General features: G+C 54.2%; 2 long non-coding RNA genes across 2 annotated transcripts; both read left to right on the forward strand.

Annotated features, from left to right (window-relative positions):
• Positions 1-4,385: 4,385 nt before the first annotated feature.
• LOC144288135 (uncharacterized) lies at positions 4,386-7,658 on the forward strand. The gene is made up of 2 exons (XR_013356137.1): positions 4,386-5,272; positions 7,347-7,658. It is a non-coding gene; the product is annotated as an uncharacterized LOC144288135 (long non-coding RNA).
• Positions 7,659-9,826: 2,168 nt separating this feature from the next.
• On the forward strand, positions 9,827-20,297 carry LOC144288137 (uncharacterized). Its single transcript, XR_013356139.1, has 4 exons — positions 9,827-9,929; positions 10,015-10,098; positions 17,399-19,602; positions 19,687-20,297. It is a non-coding gene; the product is annotated as an uncharacterized LOC144288137 (long non-coding RNA).
• Positions 20,298-21,658: the final 1,361 nt, after the last annotated feature.

Below are 21,658 nucleotides of genomic sequence, written 5' to 3' on the forward strand. Positions count from 1 at the left end.
GAAGGCCTGTCCACTGGACGGTGTGCAGGACGGGGGACCCCGGGGCAGCCGGAGCCGCCGATTCAGTGGTCCCCCTGGCTCTGATTCTGCCCCAGACAAAGCAAATAGAATTGTTCATCTTAAGACCAGAGAAACATAAACCCGGGGGAGCAGGAACTGGGGTGCGGTGAATAGAAAGCACCCCCCCACGTCCTTTAGCAGCATCCCACAGGAACCACGTGGAGACGGCTGCCGAGGGAAGGACGGGAGGAGCTGCCCAGAGAGGACACGCGTCCCTCTGCGATGCCCGCTTCCTCCAGCAAACAGCCACGAACTCCCACTGTCCCAGGCTCTGCTCTCCTAGGCCTAGGTGGGCAGATGGCAGGTAAAGGGGCCGGCGCGGCCTGCGGTGATGCGCGACCCGAGACCCAGAGCCGAGGAGAGCTGCTAGGCTGTCGGCAGCGGGGGGTGGGCGTGGGATCTGGAAGGGTTTTCTGGGGGAGGTGACGACGGGGTGAAGCCTACAGTCCAGGGGGAATTAGCTAAGGGAGGGGCTGGGGGGTACGGGAGGCCAACTGAGGCCCCCGACTGGGCAGGAGCTGGATTTCGCCGGTTCCAGACACAGCGTCTATGGCCGTGACTCTTCCCTCGCCACTGAATTCACTCCAAAGAGCGGTCATCTTCCCTGCAAAGCCTGCGCCCACCCAGACGCTCTTACCCGGACCTACCAGAAGGGGAAGGGTAACCTTTGTTTTTTTTTTTTTTAAGATTTATTTATTTTAGACACAGACGAGCAGGGGAAGGGGCAGAGGGAGCGGAAGGAAGAGGATCTTAAGCAGACTCCCCCCTGAGCTGGGAGCCCAACAGGGGCCTCCGTCCCACAACCCTGAGATCATGACCCGAGCCGAGATCCCGAGTGTGTCGCTTAACTGACTGAGCCTCCCAGCTGCCCCACAAGGACAGCGTTCTTGAAGTGCAGTGGGTTCCTTAGGAAGGCGGGATCCGTTCATGGGAGTCGCCATTGACCTCTTTAGGCTGTGGACCACAGGCCTCAGACTCAAAAATACGATTCCTGGGCTCCACCCCAGGCTGGATCTCAATTTCTGGGGACTAAGCCTTATAACCTATATTTGAAAGCGTGTTTTCCAGGTGATTTTTATGCAAGCTAAATTCTAGAAAACACTTGTGTGTATAAAAAAAAGCACTGGGCTAGGAATCAAAGGTCCTGATTCTGCGCCCAGCCCTGCAACTCCTGGCTAAGAGCTCAAGCACCAGGTTGACCCTCTGTTTCCTCAGCTACGGACGTAGTGGACCTTCGAACTGGAGAAGCACCTGTCGGCGAGTGTGGGAAGGGAAGAGAGTCACAGCGTAGCCTCTTCAGAAAGAAATCTTCCAAACTTATCCCCAAATTTCCTTCTTTTGACCCTTTAGCACCTTCGATGTGGGTGAGAGTTTAAGGGTCGCGTAAATAGTTTTTGGGAACTTTTTGGGTCACTTCTGTTTTGTCTTAGCACCTACTCTGGAATTTGGTATCTGTTATTTCCTGGTCCTTCAGCCAAAATTTCCTTTAAATAGTTCATTACGGGCAGCCCGGGTGGCTCAACGGGTTAGCACCACCTTCGGCCCAGGGCCTGATCCTGGAGACCCGGGATTGAGTTCTGCATCGGGCTCCCTGCATGGAGCCTGCTTCTCCCTCTGCCTGTGTCTCTGCCTCTCTCTCTCTCTCTCTCTCTCTCTGTCTCTCATGAATAAATAAATAAAATCTTAAAAAAAAATTGTTCATTATGTCTCTATGGAACCAAGGTGATTATGGGACTAATCCACTCCAGTTCGTACTTAGGATTTCAAGCTCCATCGAAGGTTATCTTCCTAATCACTGTTTCTCAATGAGCGTGCCTTTGGCATTTGGGTTAGGAAAGTCCTTCGCCATATGGTAGTTTCTAAAACTTTTATGACAGCGTCTCTGACCTCACAAATGCCTACGCTGCCACCCAGCCTTTGATGACAACCAAAGTGACCCCCCATTTCCTCACATCCCAAGGGAGGCAGTTCTGCTCCATTGAGAACCATGTTTCTTAGCTAACATCCTCGGCTAAGAGGTGGTAAGTTTTCCTGAAGCAAGGATGAAAAGAGGAGACATTGTCAGTTAAAGATTACAAAAAAAAAAAAGGCATGAACTGGCTTCTACTCCTTCTCTAAATCCCAATCAAGAATGGTAAGAGATTACTAGAAAGATATAAATCCACAGGAATAAAAGGAATAAGAGAAAAGGCAATAACAACAAAATTTTGAAAGCAGAAAAGCAGATGGATGAGTAGAGCTGACTTAGCAGAGGCAAAGCTGAACTTTAAACTGGCAACAGCAGAAAAAGCCGAGAAGCACCCCAGTTACACCCCAGAGCCACGTCCCTCCCCTGAGACTTAGGTGCTAGCACCCAGCTCCTCCTGGAGCGGGGGTAAAGGGGGGCTAACGGGAGGAAGATGGGGTGAAAGTCTTTTTAGAAGAGAACTCCCAGGGGCGCCTGGGTGTCAGCTGGCTGGGTCCCGCTCAGGTCCTGGTGTCAGGTGGGCTTTGGCTCTTTTTGACCAAGTGCCAGAAAATTCCGGCTTTACTCTCGATGCCCAGAGGATCCAGGGCACCTACTGCTCGGTACATGCCTAAGGAGACAGGTGAGAGGGTGAATGAGTGCGGGAGAGCGGCTCCGAGGTGGGCGGCTGTGACCCCAAGGCCCCCACAGGCAGGTGCGGACTCTGTAGGTGCTTCCAGCAGGGCCGTGACCTCACGGGGTCACATGGGGGCACCAGGCCATCAACTCCAGAGCCACACGGGGGTGAAAGAGACACCCCCTGATCTGCGGGGGGCACCCCTGTGAGAGTCTCACCTGCAGAGAAGGGCAAGTCCCAGGGGCGACTCCCCGAGTCCCACCAGTCGGTGCACCCACCCATCACTACTTGTTTTCTTGCTTTTGGGCCCCTTCGTTGTGGGCACCTCCAGCTGGGAAGGCTGGCTTTGCCCCCTGCCCCCATGTCCCCGCACCCCGGGCCCCCACACCGCATACCCCTGCACCCCGTGCCCCCATGTCCCCGCACCCCGTGTCCCACACCCCGGGCCCCGCACCCCACACTGTACTTCTGCAGAACGCAGAGCCGGTTGCTTAGCAACCAAATGAGATGCTGGCTTGACTGGCTGTGGACGAGGGTCCCTAACAGACTGGACCAAAGGCCCGGCAAAGCCTTAAGGGAAGGATGGCGGCTCGGGCAGGGGGCTCACTGCTCGGGCCCTGTTCTCTGTGCCCAGTGCTGTTCCGGACTTGGGGGGTCCTCACAGCAACCCAACAAGGGGCGCTAGGGTTAGCTTCCGTTACCAATGAGGAAACTGAGGCACAGGGAGCCCAAGGTGACACCCCCAACAAGAGATGAAACGGGGATTCGGACCCAGATCGTGTGGCTCCCGAGCCCTGGCCTTTTTCAATTAAGTCAGAACGGCGGACTCGGTGGGTTAAGCAGCCGCCTTCAGCTTGGGTCATGGGTCCATGCCCCAGGATCGAGCCCCACATCGGCCTTCCTGCTCAGTGGGGGTCCCCTTCTCTCCCTCCCCTGCCCCTCCCCTGGTTCTCTCTCCCCCTCAAATAAATAAAGTGTTTAAAAACAGTAGCCCGTGTCAGGGCCCTTCCCGTAAAGCAGCTAAGACAGCTCGGCCCGGGCGCAGACCCGGCTCCCTCAGTCCCGCCGACAGCCATCTGGGCTTCATGGGCAGCCTCTGGGGCCCAGAACTCCCGCCGCCGCGGACCTGGCTGAGGTGGCAAGCCCGCCTGTAGGCCGAGGCCCGGACCCGGTCCCACGGTGACCTGGGATCCCTCTGCGCTCCCCGCCGCTGGACCTTGGGGCAGGGCCCCCTCCTGACCGCGACTTCCCCAGGCCTGCACCTGGCTCCCGTGATGGAAATGTGGGTGCGGGGAGGCATGGGCCTGGGGCAGGAGGTTGCAGGCAAAGACTGTCCTAGCAGGAGGAGCTGATGCGGCCCGGGGACCACAGTGGCCCCGGGACCACGGCGGCCCGGGGAGGCCACCCAACAACCTTTCCTGAGCCCCCCGGAGCCTTGTGATAGCAGCTGCCTCCTCCTCCTAAGATACAAAGACCGGTTTAGACCCAGATTCCAGAACCGAGCCTGTCACCCCTGCCCTCCTCTGTCACCTGGGCCTTCAGGCCCGGTCCCCCACGCTAGCCGCGTCTCACGGTCCCCCTCGCGTCCCTCGGGCCGCTTCCTCCCAGGCTCTCCTCCGTGAAGCTGGGGCCTCGCTGCCCCTCGCTTTCACCCTCGGCCCTGCACGCTCCCCTCGCGTTGTTCTGTGCAGCTCCCCGGGGGGCTCGGGAAGGAAGCCGCGGGGCACTGGGAACCTGCCACAGCCTTGGCCTCTGGACCGCCTCCCACCTCCTCCCTGCGCTGTACCTGGACCTCTTCCCCAGTTACCTCCCCGTCTAACGGTCCCTGTTGGCCCCCCGAGGTTCGGTCAGGAGACCCCCAGCCCTGCTGGCCCGCCAGAGCCCCCCCAGCGGGTCATTCTAGTAGCATTTCTCCAGCCGAGACGGGGCCTAGCCGTGGCCAGGAGTCCCGTCAGGTTCTTCCCCAACCGGATGGCACATGGGGCCGAGGGGCTGCCCCACAGGGACCCCTCGGGCATGTTGACGATTTCAAGTGCAAGTTGCTTTGAGCCAGCCTGGGCAGCAGGACACCCGGACCCTCCCCTGGCCCCGGAAAGCAGGCACTGAGCCCCCCTCCCAGTGCCAGAAGGCCAGCCCCACTGGGGGAAATTCGGGGCCGTGTGAACGACCCTTGTTACTTCCACCAGTTGCCCCCCCCCACTGCCCTGATTCTGCTCAGATCCCCCACGGAGCTGCCGAGTCCGGGTCCTCCTTGTCCCGTTGATCCCTCCCCGACATATCGTCTCCTTGCTGGAAAAGCAGGAACACGGCCCCCACCGCGGTGGCTTCTTACGTCTCAATGTCCTCATGGGGCCTCTGCGCGGAGCCGGCCCGGGCTCCTCCCTCCTGTAGCTCAGTCCGGCTGGAGGGTGGAGACGAGTTGCCCTTCGCCTTCCTGCTGTGTGGACCTACCCCTGCACCGACACTGGCCTGCGTCCTGTTAACTCCCGGTTAACTTCTTTTCACCTCATTTTTGCGTTACGTCATCACTTACCCTGAACCTTCAGATTGCAACGACGGCTCATCGCCTCGTTTCTAAAACTGAACCATGGACTCAAAGTGGCTAATGAATGGAATGTGCCGGGACGGAGGTGATGTGTTGGGAAGTAATGGATGATGAGAAAGCGGGTCTGGGAGGGTCTAGAAAATCGATTTTAAGAGTCTAAATTCATTATTAGGCTTTGGAGACCATGAGAGGTTTTTATTTGCTTGCTTGCTTTCGCGTGTGAACATTTCTTTTGCTGTTTACCTCCCCAAGCATGGAAGATGGGATCCGGCTAAACAGAGCACGGTCTGTTGGCGGAACCCTCCGGTGAGCCTGTGATGCCAGCTGGAGGCCAGGGGCAGGGAGGGGGACTCTCTCCGGACGCTAAGAGGCAAAGTCTTGGCAATTCTTAGCTGGTGGTAGGCCCCGGGATTTCTAACCCGCAGGGACTAGAGATCCAGGTGGGACAGGCCTTGAAGCTGAAGCCCCTTCTTCCATGAGTGGCTCACTACGGCCCCTCTGTTGGCTTCTTCCTGTCTGTCCCCAGTTTATCAGGTAAATACCATGTGGCTCAGGACCTCAGGGGACTAAATGTGCTCATCCATGTAAAATGCCGGACACAGTAATTCCTCAAAAAATCTCTACTCCCGGCTTCCCTCCCGGCTGCGGCTCACATAGCACGTCCCATCGCACCGTAAGGCAAGGCGGAGGTCTCATCCGCCCTCTTTGTGCCTTCGGCTCCCTCGGCTCCAGGTGCTCAGTAAATGTCTGAGTTCGTGAGAGGATGGACCCTAATTAAGAAGGCCTTCTCCCAGCACTGAGCATCGTGTTTGTTTTTGACTTTCCTTCATTACAAAAGTCGCCACAACGGATGCATTTGGTCCCGTTTGGGGTAATTTCTTCTGTTTAGACTCAAGGAACCAGAGATGGTGGGTCAAGGAGTCCATCTCCCTAACTCCCTCTCTGGCGTGTCCGAACCAGCTCCGGATGAACGCGCTGGCTTTACACCTGAGGCAGAGAAGCCCATCTCTCTGCCTCGCCCTCTCTTCTGCTACCCACATGAAGCGCTTCGTTTTTGCCACTTCTGCTCACCAAGGGGACCGTCCCCGCACCCCGAGCAATCCTTGGCCACACCAGCAGGCGACCCACAATTTCCGGTAACACTGTCCACCTGGAAATAGCATCAGATCCCACAGGCGAAGGGCTCCGTCCCCCAGCTCGGATGCCAGTCGCGAACGGTGGGCTCCCAGGCCACCCACGACTCTGCCTGATTTGCTGGGAGCCCCCTCTCAGGTCCCGTGCTTTGCTAGAGCATTCACAGGACTCAGGGCAGCACCCGCTTACACGTATCACTTTCTTAGAGGGCATGCAACGATCCGGATGAAGAGATGCACCGAGCGGGATCTGTCCTCTTGGGACTGGCCCACATCACCCTCCTGCGTGGAATGTGTCCATCAAGCTAGAAGCTCCCCAAAGCTCGAGCCACTGGGGCTCAACACAGGCTGCCTCCCCTCCGTGTGCTCCACTATTAACTCTCCTTCCAACCCGGCCTCCCTGGAGAGGTTGGTGCCAGGAAGAGACCAATAATTGTTTTATTATTATCTCACAGCTACACACTTTGCTAATTTTGAGTATTGTCATTACAAAAAAAAAAAAAATGGAGTCTTATTTTGGATTTTAAATTTCATGAAAATGGAGTCTTATTTTGGATTTTAAATTTGCATCGTTTTACTACCTATGAGGCTATACATTTTCTTTTTCTTTTTTTTCTTTTTTATTTTTTTGGCTATACATTTTCTAATGGTTGTTTACTAGAGTTATTTCCTCTTCTGTGTGGATCCTCCGGTTACTTCCTTTGTTTCTTAAACTACAGGGTTTCTAGCATTTTTTTCGGACCAATGTGTGTGAAGTATTTACACACTAATGATACTGTCTCCTGTCTTCTTTCTGTAAATTCTTTTCTCTTTCTGCTGTTGTATTATTTAGGTTCTGCTATATGATTTTATTTCAGTGATACTATGGTCACTCTTAATGTTTACAAACCCTCCAGACACATTTTTTTTTCCTGGAAAATTTATACTTAGAAAGTTCTCCTCCATGCACAGACTTGATAAATATTCACTTCTTTTTTCTTTTTCTTTTTTTTTAACTTTTTTCTTTCTTTTTTTTTTTTACTATAGTCACAGAGAGAGAGAGAGAGAGGCAGAGACAGAAGCAGGCTCCATGCACCAGGGAGCCCGACGTGGGATTCGATCCTGGGTCTCCAGGATTGTGCCCCGGGCCAAAGGCAGGCGCCAAACCACTGCGCTACCCAGGGATCCCTCACTTCTTTTTTCTTCTGGTTTTTCCCCTCCTGTGGTTTATTTTTTAAGTATGTAACTCAGGAATGTATATGGAATTAGATTAATATTTGGTAATGAGGAATTCCCTCATAATACATTAAATAACTCTTCCTTTCTCTTTGTTATATATTAAATTTATATGTGATTTGATATTTGTATCTCTCACTTCTATTTAATGCTTTAGCATATTAGTCAGAATTTCCGAAAAGACATTATGTAAAAATTGGGCTGCCTGGTTTTGTTCTGGGTTGCAATAATGGGCTGATTCCCTCAGGATTCAGGAAATTTAAGGCTTGCAGCAGAACTTTTCTCAGCTGGGCAAGAGGCCCTGGCTGTGGGCCCCATAGCTCACAGATACTAACGGGCTAAAGTTCGTTTGTTTGTTTTACTTCAATCTCAGTAGAGAGATTTTGGAGTTTTGCAGCAGCTCTGGTAAACAGGAATTACGGGAGAAAGCTGGGAGCAGAAATGGGCTGGGGGCTGGGGGCCAAGGAGAGAGGCCGACAGCGAGCACCCAGCCTCAGCATGTAAGCGCAGGAGTCCTTGGCAAGGGGCATCTGCTCACATGGGCTGAGAAGCAGAGAGAAACAGTCTGCTGCAGGGGGAAGAGAAGAACAAAACACACTCAGAGGGAAGAGGAGTAAGAGCCAGGGCCAGGGGATCCCTGGGCTCCTCGCCGTCCATGACCCCCGGGCCCTGACCTGCCACAGCAAGGCTGCTCCGTGAGGTCCTCCAGTCCTTACAAGACTTTCTCTGTTTTACTAACATTAGTTCAAGTGGGTTTCTACTTCCTAAACCTGAAAAAAGCCCCAAGGATCCAGAAGTGCCATCGTGCAAGACCGCAGACCGTGAGGGCTCCACCATGGGCTGGATGAGCAACGTAGACACGCGTTGGCAGGAGCAGCCCATCCAACTGGGGATGGGGAACGTGGCTGATGGCTCGAAGTGATTCCCAGTGTCACCCAAACCTCTCAACAGAGAATTCAACAATCGGAAATTTCTAACATGCAGAGGAAGGTCTGGAATATGGGTTGACATTACGATGAATGGTGGCAGCATAAAGGCAGATGGAAAGGGTACCCTTCACCTCCACACCGCCCGCCCCCACCCGGGCCCACTTCCACCGGGAATCTCGGGTCACCTGCTTTGGGCCAAGCGTTAAGGGCAGTGAGACCGAATGGGGAGCTGCCCAGTGAGCTCCACAGAGGGTGCTTTGGGAGGTCGGAAAGGTCATGAAGCCCAACAGTGGAGTTCAGGAAGGGCTTTCCAAAGAAACTAAAGGAAAAGGATAAAACATGGCATGACGTCATTATGGGTGCCTCAGGCCGATACGCTCGGACAGCGGAAGTCTGGTATTCCGAATATTCTCATGGAACAGCTGGAATTCCACGCTCCCTCCCCCCACTTGGCCTGATCTGATGTGCTGGTGGAGGGGGTGACCAACGAGGCTGTGGAGTGTCTGTTTTCAAGTTTAAATGTAATTTGAGAACATTAGTAATAGAACAAGCATGGGTAACAAAGAGTAGAGTCTGTAGTCTTCATGAGGGCTTATTCCTGGAAGGTAGTGGGTGGTAGCAGTCATTTTGAGGCTCTTGGATTGTTGGTTTTTGAATTCAATTCCTTTTACCCATAAGAAGTAAGGAATGCAAGCTAAGTTGTGAATAAAAAAGACCTGGGAATCAGTTGAAATACCTGAACAGACCCCTGTAATGATTCATCCCTCCAGATGTTATCACTGGAGGCAGGGGACTGGAATAGTAATGTATGTGGGCATAAAAATGGTTTTTTAAAGGGCAATTTTAATGAAATATTGAGTAGATACAAAATAATATTCATAAAATATATGCAAGGAATAAATCATTGCAACACGGCTCTTAAAGTCTTACTGCGTCTTGCCATACACAGATGTGAGAGGCTCTCTTTGGCATTTAGATTGAAGTAGGATCGTCGGATCATAAGACATGTGCTTTTTCAACTTTAGCAAGTAAAACCACACTATTTTTTTTCAAAAGCATCCATACCAATTTATTTATTATTTTTTGAATCTATTTTTATTTAAATTCAATTTGCCAACATACAGTAGAACACCCAGCGCTCATCTCGTCTATGCCCTCCTCAGTGCTCGTCACCTAGCCCCCCATCCCCCTACCCGCTTCCCGTTCTGCAACCCTTTATTTTTTTTCCCAGAGTTAGGAGTCTCTCATGGTTTGTCTTCCTCTCTAAGAATTGGTTGTTTTTAAGCAATGGATTGGGATGTCCCAGAGAGTAACTAGTGATGATACACATGGATGTCCTAACTTCTGATGCTTATAATTTAGACAAGCAGATTGCTCAGCCTGGACAGAAGGCTGCTGAAGGTGACCAGACAATAATCGAGTATTCTGGGCTGCGCCTAGGTGACGGGACAAGTCGGCAGGAAAGGTAACGAAGCTGCAGTAATGGGGATTCCGCCCACACTGGCCTGCGCTCCTAGAAAGGATGCAAAATTCCTTCTCTGGCCCTCCAGGACCGGGATGGACGGTCACCCACCGGAAACAGCGATGGCGTTAAAGGCCTGAACGTGTCAAGAGGACATGATGCTCCTCAAAAGGTGATTACTCTCCTTTCTATTAATAATGACTTTTGTTTTTAATCAGAGAGTGGGAAATGAAGGACAGGATGGACCGGTGGGAGCAGGAATGGAGGCACCGGGATTCGACGGATCTCGATCTTCTTGAGAGGAGGGAGAGGCCGTGAGAGTCGGCAGGCCTGGAGCAGAGCCGGGAGGGCAGGGGCGCAGGAAGCTCAAGAGCGGGGTACGAGAGATTCAAGACAAAAAGGCAAGAGGATCTAAAGCATTATCAGGCGTGGTGCAGTGGTAAGAACGGGTTAGCACTAAATCGGTTTTTTATCTAAATTACGTAAAAAAAAAAAACATTTATTTTACATGACTTTATACCGCTGAGCTGTGTGTCTGAATGTGACATTGTTCTGGGACGGAACTACGTGAGTCTTTGATCTCATCGGGGTGTGTACGTAGCCTGTCACTTCCTCATCAAACCCTCGTTAAATGTCTCACGTGTATGGAGCACAGCCCGAGATTCTGCGACTGTGTACTTTTGTCACCCTGGGGTGTGTTCATTAATTAATACACACATTGCTAAATGTACGCTTAGTGACATTTTTGGAATTGGCCTGCTGGGCCTCTATGTTGCTGGGGCCTCTTGTTTCTATTGAAACAAAAGCTGGAGACATTGTCCAAAATGTAAGGTGAGTCTATCGTTGGTTCTTAAATAGCTTATTGAAGCATTAGCATCCTGGAGGATTTTCCTTGAACTGCCTTCAACTCTGGTATGATAAGTTGCTAAAGCAAAAATTAACTTCCTGCGAATTAAAAATCAGATAGGACTCTTTTTACCTGCTCCAAGGCTTCGCCCGCTCTCCCGCCCGCGGTCCTGCGCGCCCAGGGCTGACCTGATGATTAAGCAGCACGCCAGGTGTGCTTTGGAAACCCTAAAGCACTTGTGGTGAACAGCGGGAGGGATACGGGACGCGCTGACCTTTCGGGCCCGGGAGCCAGACCAGCTCGCCTGTGATCCCTGCTCGTCACCCGCCAGCTGTGCGGCCTCAGTGGTGTGGGACAGTGACCTGACGCTGGAGCCGACGTTTCCAGCTGAATCTTGCCTCTGCCCCTGGCTAGCTGTGAGGGCTTGATGGGCTACCCCGGGTCCCTGTTGCCTCACCCGCAAGAACTAACCACACATCTTCCCAGAAAAAGTCACGGTAAAGATCAGCTAGGCGACCAGGTGACACGCGCAGGACACCTCCTGGGGCAGAGAAACTGCCGATGGTGGCGGCGATTCAACTTGCCGAGCCTCTGCCTCCTCTAATCGAAGGGGGGAACGGAGCCGTCGCTCATAGAGCTGTTAGGGATGGAGTGAGATAGTACTTCGGCAGGTGACACAATGCCCGGGGCACAGCGGCCCTCAGGCGCCCCTCTGGTGGCTGGTTCCATGAGTCCAACTCTGCGCCAGACCGAGGCGGTCATGGGAATGCCACCCCCTTGCCCCGCACAGGTTTAGGAGGAGCACCTGACCCGTCTCTGCCCAATAAGGCTTGAAGGCTGCGAGAGGCCGCCCCAAGGAACCCTTCATCTGTCCTCAGCCTCAGGGAGACACGAGCTCTGATTGGGGTCCAGATGTAACACCCCTACATGCACGATTCCCGCATAGACAACAGCCAATGGGAGTGCACAGAATTAGTGATTGGCAACACATTACAGCTGAGTGAAATGTCTCGGAGACCGAAACACTTGGAAAGAAGCTTGGGCAAGGCGCTGGCTTTCATCTTGTCACAGAAGGAGCTTTCCCCGAGGAAACTTCCCCCATTCCTTCTGGACGCAACAGCCACATCCTGGGCACATGGAGCTGGAAGGCTTATTACCCAAACACGGGATCCCAGTTTTGAGTCTCTGTCCCACCTGAAATCAAGCCGAGCAAATCAATGTCCAATGCAAACAAGTTTTTATTTATTTTTATTTTTTATTTTTATTTTTTTAAAACAAGTTTTTAAAACTATGGCAACCGACATACACGTTTGTCTCGTGCCCCAAACAAGAACCTGGAGAAGATGAAGCTATGTGAGTCACTCAGCTCTTCTAGGAAGAGCCCGTTAATCTTCAGGAGGATTTTCTTGAATGTTCAGCTTCCCTCTCTAGTGACTTTCAATGGAAACTGTCATTTTTCTTTCTTCACTGTAAGGCTTTCGGTCTCACGATATTGGTGTGGGAGAGTGACACTGGGGTATAGACAGAGCAGTGACTAAGACTGATGCAGGTGACAAGGATCCAAAGGACTATAGACTCTGAATGAAAGGAAAGATACTGATGGAGAAGTTGGGGAAGAAGAGCAGGTAGGTGGAGGACTTTGGTTTCATTTTTACTTTATTTTTTAAATGTTTTTATTTATTTATTCATGAGAGAATTGCAGAGAGAGGCAGAGACACAGGCAGAGGGAGAAGCAGGCTCCATGCAGGGAACCCGACGCGGGACTCGGTCCCGGGACTCCGGGGTCATGCCCTGGGCTGAAAGCAGATGCTCAACTGCTGGGCCAACTGGGTGCCCTGGTTTTGTTTTTATTTTTAATATTTTATTTATTTATTCATGAGAAACAGAGAGAGAGAGAGAGAGAGAGAGAGAGGCAGAGACACAGGCAGAGGGAGAAGCAGGCTCCATGCAGGGAGCCCGACGCGGGACTTGATCCTGGGACCCTGGGGTTACACCTTGGGCTAAAGGCAGATGCTCAACCACTGAGCCACCCAGGCTGCCCTGGTTTTAGTTTTAAATAACAATAGCTTTCAAGTTATTAAGCAATAATATTTACATTTGTTGAACCGTCCACATAAGCCAGGCAATGTTCTAAAGGCTTTACGTGTATCAACTCGCTTAATCCTCTAAATTCTCCAGGGATTTATATTATTCCCAGGTACTTAGGCTATTTTTCCCATTTTACAGATGAGGAAAGACAGAGCTGTTCAGTGACTTACCAAAAGTCACACAGCGAGCAAACGGCAGAACTAAGATTTGAAAACAGTCTTACCTCCAGAACGAATGCTTTGTCATCTTAAATAAATAAAGATCATTTTTTTCTACACATGTAAAGCTTTCTAAATTCCCTATATCGGGCAGCCCTGGTAACTCAGTGGTTTAGTGCCACCTGCAGCCCGGGCCGTGATCCTGGAGACCCGAGATCGAGTCCCACATGGGGCTCCCTGCATGGAGCCTGCTTCTCCCTCTGCCTGTGTCTCTGCCTCTCTCTCGCTCTCTCTCTCTCTCTGTGTGTGTCTCATGAATAAATAAATAAAATCTTAAAAAAAATCCCTCTATCATTCTTATTTCAAATCATAGTGTGTGGGGGGCAGGGCCACAAAGCCTTCCTGCGTGGGCCTCCAAATACCATCTCTCCCAATTGGATGGGGCCCCCAAACGTGGGGCACACCCCTGGGGGTGGTGGGGGTGGTGAAAGAATGGACCCAAGGTAGAAAAGAGGTAGAAGCGTACTGAGGACACAAGGGGGCGGCGGGCAGGACACACTGAGAGCCTGTGCCGGGAGGCGGTGGTGAGAGGCCGCCGTAGAGGGCAGAGAGGGAGTGTGAGGATGTAGGATTTTCCCTGTCTTGGTAATCTTAGGGTCGGGCCGCTTGCAGTTGGTCAGTGGGGGCCCAAGGCTATTTCCGGGCGGGCCACCCAGGGGCCCGGTGGGTCCTCTGCCTCTGCCTACGTCCCATTGCTCGAGCCCATTGCCTGCAAGTGTCCTTTGTGCCTGGTTCCTACCATATAATCCGTTCCAAGCATGGACTTTGGGCAGAGCCTCGGAGGTCACTGCCAGGGGCTCCATCCGCAGTAACTTGCTGGCGACTGAACATTTCAGGCTGAACAATCCTCAAAGGATTCCATGCTGGCATCTGAAACCAGCAGTCTCCTGTCCTCGTATGAAATAATCCTGGGACCAAGCAGACGTAACTTAGCTATTTGCTCCAGGAAGTAGTTGTTTCTGGAAGATGAGATTGTCAGCCAACTAAAATAGCTAACTTAATCCTGACTGTTACCTGGACCCTCAAAACTAACTTCGGAATCCTCATTTACGAGGCTCACCAATCCAGAGCTGTGATGTCGAAATCCCACCCAGTTCCAAGCAGGCCTCAGGAAATATCAGAGAGGGAGACAGAACATGGAAGACTCCTAACTCTGGGAAACGAACTAGGGGTGGGGGAAGGGGAGGAGGGCAGGGGTGGGGGGGACTGGGTGACGGGCACTGAGGGGGGCACTTGACGGGATGAGCACTGGGTGTTATTCTATATGTTGGCAAATTGAACACCAATAAAAAATAAATTTATTATTTAAAAAAATAATAAAATAAAAAATAATAAAATAAAATAATAAAATAAAATAAAATAATAAAATCACTTAGCCCAGGACCCGAACTCTACGGATCTTGCCCCTATTTTCTCCTTCCCAGACACTGATTCTCCACAAGGCGATGCACTTCCTCACTTCAGAGTCTCATAAACTGGGCTTCACTTGCCCCACGGCTCTGGTGATCTCTCGGGAGCATTAGTTGACGGTGGGAAGGCTCTCGCCTGCTGGTGGTTGGTTGGCCATACTCCCTTGAGTTCCTCAATAAACACCATTAACTGGCCAACCCGGGCAACTACCAGGCACCGGCCCGAGCCCTGCTACCCTGGAGTCACGCCAAAGCCCATCTCGAAGCAGAAGTCTGAAGGCTGGAGCCACAGGCTGGCAAAGGAGAATCAGGGCTAGTGGTTCGAGCCTTCTCGGTTTTAGTTCTCTTGAAATGTTTTCTTTTCCGGAACAACAAGTGATGGCAAAAATCTCTGTGTTTCAAAATTAAGTCCACCGCTCTCCAAAACCTGCTTTACTAGCTGAGAGCCCAACCAGGTCAGAGAGAACATTCCAGACAATGGATGTCTCTGTTACGGAAAGTCACTGGCTTTGAGCTTGAGCTTTTCTCCGTCACGTTAATCCAGTAATGTGTAGCCTTATGTGGCTCATTTTCTTGCCTGCTTAAAGGGAATTAGAGGTATTTGGTTCCATAACCAGACCGCAGCAGGAGGGAAAGTGCGACTCTTCTGGGACAGCAAATTCTTAATGACTCTGTCATGACTCTGTCCATAATTCTCTATCCCCTACTCTCTTCTCCCATTTTGGAGGCTCTCAGGCCCAGGGGTGCACAAAGGGCTCCCAAGGGGAAAGGTGAACTTGATTGCTTCCTTCCCGGCTGTCTCTTAACTCTGTAGCACCCAGCCAGCCTAGTTTTCCGGGCCAGACCTGAGCTTATTTCTTTTCATTTCACCTTAAAAATACCTCTGAACGTATACACACCTGTATGAATATATATAAATGATAAAATGCGATCATATTAGCCACACTGTAGTTTTACTCGATGCAATCTTTTTACAATCTATGTCCTCCTTACTGCTCCCGCCTCTGCAGACTCCACTCCTCGCCACGTCTCGTCAGGCCCTGTCCGCACCACCTTCCAGGCAGCCCGTGATAACAGCTCTTACGATCACACACCAGCAGCCATGCGCCTAAGACCCGCGTTATCATTATTTATAACCGCCTTACGCATGCTCTCCTGCATCTTGCTCTTCTCGCACAGGAACGGTTTATAGAAACCCCTCCAAGTAGATTGGCAGAGCTCTAATTCCTTCATTTTCATGGCAATACAGTCCCTGGTCATGTGCACGTCTCCCTGGTTTTTTAACCATTCTCCAACTGATGGCATTTATGTGTGTTCACCTGGGGCAGTTCGTCACTAGGATGAGGCTGCAGTAGCATCCTTGGACATAGGTCTTTTTATTTTATTTTAATTTAATTTTTCAAAAGACTTTATTTATTTATTTATTTATTTATTTATTTATTTATTTATTTATAAGAGACATACAGAGAAAGAGACAGAGAGGCAGAGACACAGGCAGAGGGAGAAGCAGGCCCCATGCAGGGAGCCCAACGTGGGACTCAATCCTGGGTCTCCAGGATCATACCCCGGGCCGAAGGCAGGCACTAAACCACTGAGCCACCCGGGCTGCCCATGTTTTTGTTTTTGTTTTTGTTTTTAAGATTTTATTTATTTTTAGAGATAGGGAGAGAGAGCATAAGCGGGTGGGGGGGGGGGTGAGGGAGAGGAAGAGAATCCCAAGCATATGAGCACTAAGCACAGAGCCCAATGCAGGGCTCCATCTCAGCACCCTGACATCATGACCTGAGCCAAAATCAAGAGCTTTCTAGCTGTGAGATAGTTCCTAAGACTAAGGTGCTGGGGATCCCTGGGTGGCTCAGCGGTTTGACGCCTGCCTTTGGCCCAAGGTGTGATCCTGGGGTTCCGGGATCGAGTCCCACGTCAGGCTCCTGGTATGCAGCCTGCTTCTTCCTCTGCCTGTATCTCTGCTTCTCTCTCTCTATGTCTATTGTGAATAAATAAATTAAAATCTTAAAAAAAATAAGACTAAGGTGCTGAGAGAAAACGCAGAGGCCACTTTTAGGCAACAGGCTCAAGCGATGGAATATAGAGCAAGGCACAGGGCCCAGAGTGACCACCGAGCGGAATACAAACAGGCTTACTGAGTGACCCACCCTTTTCTTTCCTAACTCCCCTGATCCCATCCTGGAATCCTCTTCATTATATTTGAACATAACGGGTTTCTTCCTCGGTCTCTTAGTCTGGCTCACACACACCCTCCTCTCCCCACTAGCCCTTCACTATATTTCTCTCTTCCCCACAAAGCAAACCAAAATACATCTTGAAAAAGTAAATGCTTTAATTTCAATTTTATTAAGCCAAAAAAATCAGCTGGTGTTTTTTAGAATTAAGCCTACTATTGATGCACCTGGGTGGCTTAGTCAGTTGGGCCTTCAGGGTCCCAGGGTCCTAGGTCCCAGGTCCTAGGGTGGAGCCCTGCCTCGGGTTCCTCGCTGGGCAGGGAGCCTCCTTCTCACTCTCCCTCTGCCTGCCACTCCCCCAGCTTGTGCTCTCACACTCTGTCAAATAAATAAATAAAATATTTTTTAAATGAATAAAAAATAAACCTACTGTTACACACAGAGACATGTCTCCCAAATACGTATGGACCACCTAATACGTGCTACCCCTGTGAGTGCTCCACGGCCCCCCCAGTTAAGCTTGCGGACGGTTAGTGGGTCTCCGGGGTCTCCGCAGTCAGACCTGGGGAGGCTCAAACGCTGAGTCCCCGTCTCCAGACTCTTGGGGCTGCACACCTGTGGGAGACCTAAAATTAACACCGCTGCAGAGGTTCCTCCCCAGGAGCACGTGGCAGCCGACTCTCCCAGCATCACCTCCAGCAGGAAACTTTTTTTCCTTTTGTCTTTTCAGTATTTGCTCTTCTTCTCTGTTAAGGCACCAGGAAAGCGAGCTCCGGAACTCTGGGACTGTCCCTGGAGCTACCGGAAAGGCCACAGTCACAGCCTGCGCGGCCCGGGCCTGGACTCCAGTGCCGCGGGAGCAGCACCACAGCAGAGGGTCGGTGTCCCTCGGGCGAGCAGACACCGGGAGGGAGACCGAGGAGGCCAGGAGGCCGAGGTGGCCCAGTCCTCCAGCGGCTGAAGTGGGCAAACCGAGGCCAGGCCGGAGGGCCTCGGGTCACCACGTCAAGGCCACCCAGCCAAGGACGGGTCAGCGGCGGCCGATCCCCACTCCGCCCTGGCCGTGAAGCCGTGGCCCTGCGCTGGGCGGGGAGGGAAGTACTTGCGACCGTGGCCCTGACCCTGCAGAACGACCGGGCCATGGGGTGGCCAGCCCTCGCCCACAGCCGTGCCCCACGGGGATGAGGCCACAGCTCCGGGTCAGGCTTAAGTAAAGGACGGGTGGGGGGATGCGGGCAGCCCTGTGGGGAACCCTCCCCCCGTGCCGCCTGTCCCCTCCCCAGGACCCCATCCCTTGCTCCCCCTCGGGGTCGGCACCCACCCCTCGCCCGGCAGACAGGAACCCCGCTGCCCGGCTTCAGCGCCTGCTCAAGCCAAGGGACCCCCTTCACTTCACAAGGAGGGAGAGTTGCTGAGGAAGGACCTTGGGGTCTGCTCGGTGCAAACCCTGCCGCTGGCTCCGTCCCTGCGAAGGCTCGTCCCGCGTGGGGAGGGCGCCCCAGCTGTCACGTGCCTGTTTGACCAGAGGCGCCCGGCAGGGGCGACCCAGCGATTTCCACGATGAGCCTAATTGAATATTCTTTCTGTCCCCAAACCGATTTGCTGAGGGGTTTCTGTTCCTTCATGATGGAGCTGGAGCCGGAGTCTGCAAACCTGCCCCTCAAGGCTGGGGGCTCGAGGTGCGCCGTGGGACGCGGTTGGGGGGCCGCCCAGACGCAGCTGGAAGCTTCTGTGCCCAAGTGCAGAGCAGCTTCACCTCCCTGCTGCGTGTCCTGTTCCCCGGGGACGTCTGCGGAGAGGGCTGTGCAGGGGAGGCAGGGACGGCCACCTGCATTGCGGGGACACGGTGGACAGAGGCAGAGCCGTGCCCGGTGCGTCTCGAATCCAGCTCCTGGCCCCGTGCGGGGGCTCCGGTAAGGCTTTAGAGAGAACATTCGGAGTGAGCGGTGGGGCCGGAGGCAGGCCACGGACTGGACCTGAAAGTCCAGGAAGAGCTTTGGAAGGTCAACAGTTTTTGATGAATATTTGTGAAATTGGGTTACCCCAAACTCTGAAAGTCGGATGGATCAACACCGTGACGCAGAGTCATTTTTAGGGATTTTGCTCTCTCCCAGCGGCAGCACAGTTCGTCTGCTGGCCTTTCACCGATAAAGGCTTATTTTCACGCCTGAGACAATGTCGTCAGTGAGGGAAGGCATCTGCAGGACGGTCCCCTGCCGCGCCATCTGAATCCCGCTCAGCGACCAGCACGGTGAAGCTCAGGGGGGCTCAGTCGGAGACTCTCGGAAGATTGGGGTCGTTGGTTCCCAGAAGCTGCCTGCAGATACACGGGGCCCGACCCCCAGGACGCTCTTCATCCTCGCCGTCCCCTGTCCCGACGCTTTGGCAGCAGTGACACCGGCCCCAGCCTGTGTGTCGGGACATCCCCGGCACGGGAGGAGGGCACCCCACCTGCCTACTTCCTCACCACCCACGCCCCTGCTCTGCTCCCACTGCCGGGCGGCTCCTCTCGGTCCCGGTGCCGCTCTGCCCAGGAGCTGGGGCTGGGGGCACGCGGGTGGGAAGACGGCAGGCCTGCGTACACGCGGCTCATCCTGCCTTCCACACGCCCTGCCGGTGCCAGGCCCGGGCCACGGTCCTCTCTCTTCCAGCTGAATCGGGGTCTGCCGCCCCCACGTTGGTCCTGCAACTGGTCAGAAAAGCAACAAATGCGCCCTTTGCTGGGCTTCTCCAAAGCCTATTTTTTATTTTGGAAAAGTCGTGCACAAACCTTTTCCTCTGGCTTTTCCTGTCTCCAGCTCTGCGCGGCAGCTCCCCTCCAGGCATACAGACACCCGATGGTGCCAGCCGCCAAGGGCTCGGTCGCCTGGCAGCAGGGCGTGTCAGAGGAGGCGGCGGGCTCTGCTGGGCGCAGGCTGCGTGCCCGGAACTAAGGTCAGTCTTGAGAGAGATGCCCTTAAAACTCAGCCCTGAGGAGCTGGTGTCTTACCACACAGAAACATGTTAAATCTTCGACAGAACCCTCGGTGACCTTAGGAACAACACGTTACAAACCCAGCAGTGTGGCGCAGAGCGAGGACGGAGGGTCCCACACGGGGCCCCGGAGGACCTGGAGGCTGCCTGGCACCTGTGCGCATAGACACCCAGCGGATGGAGACACCGCCCCCTGCCCTGGGCTTGGCCAGGCACACCAGGGTCCCCGCCCCAGCTACGATGGGCCAGACGAGCAGGGGCATCGGCCTGGGGGGCCCGGAGCACCGCCTGGCCGGGTCTGGGTGATGGCCCCCGCCGGTCGCCGGGCCTGAGGCTGTGACTCGAGGTCCTGCTGTGGCTGCGGCCGCGTCCCGGAGGCCCTGCCCGGAAGCCCTGCTGGCCTGGCAGACGGCACAAAGGGCAAACCCGAGTATGGGGAGGAGGTTACAGTCGCTGTGAGAGGAAGACAGGGCCCTACGGAAGGGGTTTCAGCAGGGCCAGGCTGCGGGGGGGCTGGGGGGGCCGCGTAAGCAGCCTGGATTGCGAGCGTCCGCAGGTGGCTTCCTGACTCCCTGACCCTGCAGCTGCGGGTCACACCCAGGGTGCCCGCTGGGGAGTGGAGCCGGGTCACCAAGGAGTCCAGACACGCTCGACTTCAGGAGGGAGCTGGGTCGGGGGAGGAGTGCCCGCCCTGGGACCCACGGGGGGGGACACTGACCTGGGACCCATGTGGGGGGAGGACACTGACCAGGGTCCAGGTAGTGCCCCCAGCCCTTACCAGGTAGGGGGGGGGCCCAGCGGGCAACACAGGAGTTGGCCTGTGCTCCCAAGGACACTCCCGCCAGGTGCCGCTCTTGTCCACAGGTTCCCCCGCCTTGGGATTGGGCCTCGATGCTGCGTGCCTCCGCTCCTGCCCCGTTAAACTGGGTTAATGTGACTCACCTCGCAGAATTTTATGGGATTAGATGGGGCTTTCCCTGATGAGTGATGTGACCTACTCGTGCTGGCCCTGAGCCCCCGGGGACGCAATCACAGCCATCCCTGATGCGCCGGCCTGGGCGAGGGAGCAGGTGGTCCTTCCAGCTTGCACCCTGGGCCCCCTCCTCGGGGGATGTTCAGAAGAGACTGTGTTAAGGGACGCCTGGAATCCTCCCCGGCCCGGCAGAGCTCTGGGAGCACAGGGCTCGACCTGGCAGATGTCGTGAGTCTCCTGCGGGCCGCTGTGCCCCCGACTGACCGCCTGTGGCTTCGCCTCCTCTCTTGGCCCCGGGCCTGCCTGACGACCCTGACCAGGCTCCGCAGGCTGCACGGCCTCCCTGGACGGCTGTGTTCTTGCCCACAGGATGGGCAGTGCCCCGCTGAGCCCCGCTCAAGGAAACCACGCGGCCCGTGGGGGGCTCCCCAGGCCTGGAAGACGGAGGCTGCGGTGCTGCCCGAGGAACCTCTCCAGAGCTGCAGGAAGGCTGAGTTGCCCGAGGAAGCAGTTCGACGGCCGCACCACGCGGCGCCCCCGGCGGCGCAGACCCAGCTCCTGGGGGAGCAGCCACGGGGCGCAGTCGGGCAGCGCGGCCCCAGCCCATGTCTCCCGAACCGCAACGAGAGCCCCGGGTGAACAGGTGTGTGCGGGAGTCGCGGGCACTGCGAGGCCAGCCCTCGGTTCTGGATGCGAATCCTACTGGGAACACCCAGTCCCTGAGACTTCATCTTGTGACCTAACTGCCCATTACGGATACAGCCGAGGTCTGTTGCTGTTGTCTGACACGGAGGGAGAGCGTCCACGTGCGAGCAGTGAGCGGGGTCGGGACGGTGAACGGAGGGAGCGGGAGGGACTCCCAAAAGGCTCCTCGGAGCACAGAGCTGGCCGCAGGGCTGGATCCCACGGCTCTGAAATAACAACCTGAGTCAAAACCAAGAGTCGGACGCTCAACCGGCCGAGCCGCACAGGCGCCCTCGGGACACATCCAAGTTCTGTGTGGCCTGAGGTTTTAGGATTGGGCACCTTCTCTCTGTCCCCTCC

This window comes from Canis aureus, chromosome 17, assembly GCF_053574225.1.
Source record: "Canis aureus isolate CA01 chromosome 17, VMU_Caureus_v.1.0, whole genome shotgun sequence".
Lineage (NCBI taxonomy): Eukaryota > Metazoa > Chordata > Mammalia > Carnivora > Canidae > Canis > Canis aureus.